Genomic DNA, 8,142 nt, shown 5'->3' with positions numbered 1-8,142 from the left:
TGCTATCACAGGCCTCTGGCTGACCACTGCAGCCTTACTCCCATCGGCATTTTGAAACACCTAACATATGTTTCTCTTAGAGATCGCTCTTTCTTATATCTCTTTTGATGTCTTTTGCTCTCCACAGTCTTCATTCTCCTGCTGGCTGCCTTGTGTCCTCACATGGCATCTCTCCACACTTCAGACCTTTCCAGGCTTGTTTTCATCAAAACACATCTATTCTTTATCCCATTTATGAAAAGCCCAGTGGGTGCTTGAATGGCTAATCAGGTTTAAATCAAAATGTAGAAATGTGTTCAAAGGATACAGATGGGTTAAAATGACACATGACAAGCTCCAGTCTTTACTCCTTATTAGGGTGATGAGGTAGGAATGAGAAATGGAATGGGAGTATATTCATTAAAAATATTTTTTTATTTGCAGTGATAGAAATCCAACCTGAATTCACCTGAGCAGAAAGGGAATATATTCGCCAAAGTAAATAGAAAGTCCAGGAGTGGAGCTATCCTCAGGGATCCCAGAGCTTCAGCAACTAGCATCAGAACTCTTTCTTTTGGCTATAGTTTGGATGTTTGGCCCCTTCAAATCTTAAGTTGAAACTTGATCCCCACTGTTGCAGTGTTGGTGTCATGAGGGTGGATCCCTCATGAATGGCTTGTCCCATTCTCAAGGCAGTGAGTGAGTTCTTGCTCTATTAGTTCCATGAGAGCTGGTTGTTAAAAAGAGCCTGGCAACTCCCTCCTCTTTTTCTCTTTCTCTCTTACCAGGTGATCTCTGCATGCTGGCTCACTTTGGCCTTCTTCCATGAATGAAAGCATACCGAAGCCCTTACCAGAAGCAAATGCTGGCAGCATGCTTCTTGTACAGTCTGCAGAACTGTGAGCCAAATAAACCTCTTTTCTTTATAAATCACCCACCCTCACGTATTCTTTTATAGCAACAAAAATGGGCAAGACAGAAAATTGGTACCAAGAAGTCAGGTATTGCTATAAAGATATCTGAAAATGTGGAATTGGCTTTGGAGCTGGGTAATAGGCAGAGGTTGGAAGATTTTGGAGGATTCAGAAGAAGACAGGAAGATAAGGGAAAGTTAGGAACTTCTTAGAGATTGTTAGTGGTTGTGACCAAAATGCTGACAAAAATGTAAACAGTAAAGGTCATGCTGATGAAGTCTCAGGTAGAAATAAGGAACTTACTGGGAAATGGAGCCAAGGTCACCTATATTACTTCGTGACAAAGAATTCGGTTGCATTGTGTCCATGCTATCAGTCTTTGAGGAAGGCCAGACTTAAAGAGTGTTAACCTAGAATGTCTGGTGGAAGAAATTTCAAAGCAGCAAAGCATTCAAGAAGTGGCATGGCTGCTTTTAACAGATTGTATTGGATGTGGGAGGACAGAAATGACCTAAAGGTGGAATTTATAGTTAAAAAGAAAGTAGGGTATAAAAATCTGGAAAATTCAGGAAAGAGCCTTTTCAGGAGAGGAATCTAAGGGTGCTGCAGAACAACAATTTGCTAGAGATTTACATGGATAAAAGGGAATCAGGTGCTAATAGTCAAGACAATGGGGAAAAGGCCCCCAAAGGCATTTCAAAGATCCTTAAAGCAGCCCCTCCCATCACAGTCTCAGAGGCCTACAAGGTCAGAATAGTTTTAGAGGAATGGCCTTGAGTGCTGTTGTCTTGTACCACCTCCAGATGCTGCTTTCTAAATCCTGGCCTCTGCAGCTCCAGCCACAACTCAAATGGCTCCACGTACTGTTTGAGCCATTGCCTGGTGGCTTCCACATGCTGTTAATTCTGCAGGATGGGTGTTCAGGTCTTGGTTCTGAAACTTCTACCTAGATTTCAGAGGATGTATATAAGAAAACCGGGATGCCCAGGCAGAAGGCTGCTACAGACTCCAGTAATGCAATGCTGAGCAGAATTGTGGGGTCTGAGCCCCGATAAAGAGTCTCCACTAGGACATTGTCTAGTGGAGCTGTGGGAGAAGGGCTGCCACCCTCTAGACCCCAGAATTATATAGCCAGCAGCAGGATGCAATCTCAGCCTGGAAAACCCACACACATTGGATTTAAACCTGTGTGAGCAGCCATGTGGGTGGCAAAGCCATGGGGACAGTGCTTCACAAGGTCTTAGGAGCCCACTCCTCACACTAGTGTGCCCAGGATGCTGGACATGGAGTCAAGGGAGATCACTTTGAAGCTTTAATATTTAACATCTGCCCTGCTGGGTTTTGAACTTGTGTGGGTCTGTTACCCCTTTCTTTTGGCCAATTTATCCCGTTTGTAATGGGAATATTTACCCAATGCCTGTATAATCATTGTATCTTGGAGGTAAATAACTTATTTATTTATTTATTTTATGTCTTATTCAGAGATGAGGTCTTACTGTGTTGCCCAGGCTGAAGTGCAGTGGCTACTGCTACTGATTAGTACAGGAATTTTGAACTGCTCTGTTTGTTTTATTTCATTTTTTTTATATTTTCTGTTAGCCATTTAAAAAATTATGTTTGCACTTGCAGCACTGCATGAACTGCTCTGTTTCTGACCTGGACTGGTTCACCCCTCCTTAGACAACCTGGTGGTCCCACACCCTCAGGAGGTCGCCATATTGATGCTGGACTTAGTGCAGACACCTGATTGGCATAGTGCACTACAGCCCAGAACTCCTGGGTTCAAGTGGTCCTCCCACCTCAGCCTCCCAAGTAGCTGGGACTACAGGAACACACAATAACTTATTTTTGATGTTAAGGGCTCACAGGAGTAAGAAACTTGACTTGAAGCTGGGCATGCTGGCTTACACCTGTAGTCCCAGCACCTTTGGGAGGCCAAGGTGGGTGGATCATGAGGTCAGGAGATCGAGACCATCCTGGCTAACACAGTGAAACCTCATCTCTACTAAAAATACAAAAAATTAGCTGGGCGTGGTGGTGGGTGCCTGTAGTCCCAGCTACTTGGGAGGCTGAGGCAGGAGAATCACTTGAACCTGGAGATGGTGGTTGTAGTGAGCCGAGATCATGCCACTGCACTCCAGCCTGGTGACAGAGCAAGACTATGTCTCAAAAGAAAAAAAGAAACTTGACTTGAGTCTTAGGAAAGACTTTAAACTTCTCAGTTGATGCTGGAACAGGTTAAGACATTTGGGCACTATTGAGAAGGGATGAGTTTATTTTGCAATGTGAGAAGGACATGAGATTTGAGGGGCTAGCAGCAGCATTTTATGGTTTGACTTCTCCAAATCTTATGTTGAAATTTGATCCCCAGTGTTGGATGTGGTAGCCTAATGGGAGGTGTTTGGGTCATGGGGTGGATGTGTCCTGAATGGCTTGGTACTGTCCTCATGGTAATGAGCGAGTTCTTGCTCTGTTAGCACCCTTGAGAACCGACTATTAAAAAGAGCATAGCACCTCCCTCCTCTCTTGCTTTTTCTCTTGCCATGTGATCTTTGAACACACTGGTTCCCTTTCCCCTTTCACCATGAGTGGAAGCAGCTTGAAGCTCTTGTTAGAAGCAGATGCCAGCACCATGCATTTTTAGAGTCTGCAGGTCCTTGTGCCAAATAAATCTCTTTTGTTTATTTATGAATTGCCCAGCCTCAGGTATTCCTTTATGGACTAAGATACTGTTCCTTAACTCTGCTTGTCTCTCAGTGGCTTTATCCTTGCTTAACACAGACGGGCTTTCCCCAGACTGGTAAGATGGCCTCAGATTTATGTTTTTCTAGCTGGTATGACCCAAGAGGCAAGAATTCTTCTCTTCTAACTTCAGAGTGCAAAATTCCAGGAAAATACTTTGGCCTAGTTTGCATCTTAGCTGACTCTGAAACAATCACTTTGGTCAAGAGAGTGGGATACTATCATTGCCCATGTTATGTCTCATTTTGGGGAGGGGACTGTCTGTGGTGAGTAGTCACTAGAATGACATTATTCAAATGGGAGATCAATTCCCCCGAAGAAGATAGAATGCTGGTGGAAGGCAGAAATAACAGTGGTTCATTTCAGAAGGTTAACCACAAAAGAACTGCCTGGACACTCAGAAGGGCATCAGGGGTGCTGCAGACTAGGTACAAAGCAAGTGTTTGAATGAGTGTGAAGAAGACAAGGTTCTTGCCCTTAGGGAGCTGTGAATTCAGTGCAGGATAAAGAATTAAAAATACAAAGAGAAGATGGGTGAAATCATAGAGAAACAGTTACATAGCTGGAGAGGAATTGAGAGGACTGAAAATGAAAACTTAAAATTGCCACTGTATGTCAAAAGACTTAATTTATAATAATACCGTATTTCAAATTGGGTTCTGTGGAGTGCCAGCATTACATGGGCTGAATGCTTGTATTTCCCCCCAAATTCTTATGTTGACTCAAAGTGATGGTATTAGGAGGTGGGGACTTTGGGAGGTGATTGGGTCATGAGGGAGGATTCCTCATGAAAGGGATTAGTGTCCTTATAAAAAAAATCAAAGAGAAATTCCTTACCCTATACACTGCGTGAGAACATAGCAAGAGGGTGCTATGAATGTACCAGAAAATGGTGTTGGAGCAGACACTGAATATACCAGCACCTTGATCTTGGACTTAGCTTCTAGAACTGTGAGGAAAAAAATTTCTATTGTTTATAAGCTATCCAGTCTATGGCATTTTGTTATAGCAGACCAAATGAGCTAAGATGCTAATAGGTGTTCCTAAGAAAAAATAAAAAAGAAAAGAAGGAAAAAGAAAGGGAAAGGGTCTCTGCCATGTTTTAGAAATGATGGATTAAAGTTAATTAGGTTTTAATTTCTTTCTGAATCAGGTTTTAATTTTTTTCTTATTTTGTTAATACTCAGTCCACACATATTTGATCATAGAACCAACCCTCTTAACCATAGACAACGTATAGCATCTTGAGGTGGATTCATGTTCCATAGATCACATTCTGGAAAATACTACATAAAGACATCCACATAAATCATGTTGACAATCAGAGTGTCAGATTTAGAAGGACCTTTAGAGATCAAATATCTGAATACTTTTTTTAAAAGAAATTAAAGTTTTTAAGATAATAAATTCACATGCAGTTTCACAGGTAGTTGTTAAGAAATAATACAGAGAAATCCTGTGTATACTTTTAACCTAGTTTTGCTTAATAGAAACATCTTGCAAAGTAATAGTACAATATGACTACCAGGATACTGACATTGATATAATCAAGATACCAAACATTTTTATCATCACAAATTCTTTTTCTTTTTTTGAGGTGGAGTCTCTCTCTGTTGCCCAGACTGGACTGCAGTGGTGCGATATCGGCTCACTGCAACTTCCGTGTCCTGGGTTCAAGCAGTTCTCCTGCCTCAGCCTCCAGAGTAGCTGGGATTACAGATGTGCACCACGATGCCCAGCTAATGTTTGTATTTTTAGTAGAGATGGGGTTTCACCAGGTTGGCCAGGCTGGTCTCAAACTTTGCCTACCTTGGCCTCCCAAAGTGCTGGGATTACAGGCATGAGTCACCGCATCTGGCCCATCATGACAAATTGTTTATGTTGCTCTTTTATGACCACATTTACTGCCCTCCTGCCCTATCCCCTCCTTAATTCCTGGGAGCCGCTAATTTGTCTTTCATTTCTGTAATTTTGTCATTTCAAGAATGTTACATAAATGGAAACATACAGTGTGTAACTTTTTGGGATTGGCTTTTTTCACTCAGCAGCATTTTCTGGAGAATTATGTATATCAATAATTTGCTCCTTTTTATTGCTGAGTAATATTCCATGGTATAGATGGAAGAGTTTGTCTAACCATTTATCTGTTAAAGGCCATCCAGCTTGTTCCCAGTTTTGGGTAACTATAAATAAAACTTCGGTGAATTTTTATGTACAGGTTTTTGTATGAACGCAAGTTATTTCTCCAGTATGAATACCCAGGAATGTAATTGCTTGGGTCATATGATACTTGCACGTTTAAGTTTTGAGAGTTCTTTATGTTGTTCTAGATAGTAGTCACCTGTTAGATGTTCAGTTTGCAAATATTTTGTTCCAGTGTATGGCTTGTATTTTCATCCTCTTGGCAGGTTCTTTTACAGGGCAAAAGTTTTTAGTTCTGATGATGTCAAATGTATTGATTTATTCTGTTATGGATTGTGCTTTTGGTGTCAAGTGTAAGAACTGTTTTCCTAGTTGTCAATCCTCAAGATTTTCTCCTATGATTTTTCCAAGATTTTTTTGTTTTAAATACTTTAAGTTCTGGGTTACAAGTGCAGAGTGCACAGGTTAGTTACATAGGCATACACTTGCCATGGTGGTTTGCTGGACCCGTCAACTGTGATCTACATTAGGTATTTCTCCTAATGCTGTCCCTCCCCCAGTCCCCCACTTCCTGACAGGCCCCAGTGTGCAATGTTTCCCTCCCTGTTCCTGTGTGTTCTCATTGTTCAACTCCCACTAATGAGTGAGAACATGTGATATTTGGTTTTCTGTTCTCGTGTCAGTTTGAGAATGATGGTTTCTAGCTTCATCCATGTCCCTGCAAAGGACATGAAGTCATCATTTTTTATGGCTGCATAGTATTCCATGGTGTATGTGTGCCACGTTTTCTTTTTCCAGTCTATCATCGATAGGCATTTGGGTTGGTTCCAAATCTTTGTTATTGTGAACAGTGCCTCAATAAACGTATGTGTGCATGTGTCTTTATAATAGAATGATTTATAATCCTTTGGGTATATACCCAGTAACGGGATTGCTGAGCCAAATGATATTTCTAGTTCTAATCCTTGAAAAATCACCACACTGTCTTCCACAATTGTTGAACTAATTTACACTCCCACGAACAGTGTAAAAGCGTTCTTATTTCTCCACATCCTCTCCAGTGTCTGTTGTTTCCTGACTTTTTTTTTTTTCTGAAGTCCTTGTCCTTTATTGGGCAAGGGGTGAGGGAAGCAGACAGACCGGTTGGACATAGCGAATGGGTGTGTGAGGACAAAATGCTACTGGAAAGCCAGCCAACCCACACTCCCCTGAAATGGATGCTAACGTGCTTCAAACTCTGGGCACTGGTTTCACACACAGCCTCTTCGAGGGATGAAAGGGGTTCTTGTAAAGCTTTTTGTTACCCTCAACCATGGAGGCAAGCTCTGAGTTCTGGTTTTCCTAGGACACTAACGCTAGTCACAAAGATCTCTGGAATGATCAAGGATGGAGGAGTGAGTGGCAGGGTGAGTTTCAAAAGGATAAGCAGAACAGGAGTCTTGCCCAAGCAGTGGGCAAGTTACAACAACAGTTCCTGTGTATGGCCTCCCACCCAACCAGAATTGTCAGAGAGGCATGTGTATGGTGAAAAGATATACATATATTTAGAATTAGCCAGCTGGACTCAGTTTAGATGATCCCAATTTTGTTGGCAACATCCAAAGCATCGTAATCAGGAGCCAGTCGAACATATGCCTTCTTCTCTCCATCAGGCGGAATCAGGGTGTTGACCTTGGCCACATCAATGTCATAGAGCTTCTTCACAGCCTGTTTGATCTGGTGCTTGTTGGCTTTAATATCCACAATGAACACAAGTGTGTTATTGTCTTCTATCTTCTTCATGGCAGACTCAGTGCTCAGCGGAAACTTGATGACAGCATAGTGGTCCAGTTTGTTTCTCCTGGGGGCGCTCTTCCGAGGCTATTTGGGCTGCCTCCGGAGTCGCAGTGTCTTGGGCCGCTGGAAGGTGGGTGACGTGTGGATCTTCTTTTTTTTGTAGCTGTGGACACCTTTCAACACTGCCTTCTTGGCCTTTAAAGCCTTTGCTTTGGCTTCGGCTTTAGGAGGGGCAGGAGCTTCCTTCTTCGCTTTCGGCGCCATCTTGTGAAAAGGGGTTTCCTGACTTTTTAATGATTGCCATTCTAACTGGCGTGAGATGGTATCTCAATGTGGTTTTTATTTGCATTTCTCTAATGACCAGTATTGATCAGCTTGTTTTCATATATCTGTTGGCTGCACAAATGTCTTCTTTGGAGAAATGTCTGTTCATATCCTTTGGCCACTTTTTGATGGGGATGTTCTTTTCTTTTAAGTTTAAGTTATTTATAGATTCTGGATATTAGCCCTACATCAGATGGATAGATTACAAAAATTTTCTCCCATTCTGTAGGTTGTCTGTTCACTCTGATGATGGTTTTTTTTTTTT

The 8,142-nt window shown here is 42.0% G+C and overlaps 1 pseudogene across 1 annotated transcript; it reads right to left on the bottom strand.

Annotated features, from left to right (window-relative positions):
* Nucleotides 1-6,856: 6,856 nt before the first annotated feature.
* Nucleotides 6,857-7,817, bottom strand: LOC108304156 (annotated as a pseudogene). Its single transcript, XR_001825141.1, has one exon. The product of XR_001825141.1 is annotated as a 60S ribosomal protein L23a-like (transcript).
* Between the last annotated feature and the right edge of the window lie 325 nt (nucleotides 7,818-8,142).

Source organism: Cebus imitator, unplaced genomic scaffold (genome assembly GCF_001604975.1).
Source record: "Cebus imitator isolate Cc_AM_T3 unplaced genomic scaffold, Cebus_imitator-1.0 Scaffold2, whole genome shotgun sequence".
Classification (NCBI taxonomy): Eukaryota; Metazoa; Chordata; class Mammalia; order Primates; family Cebidae; genus Cebus; species Cebus imitator.
This window is presented reverse-complemented; position numbering and strand designations above follow the sequence as displayed.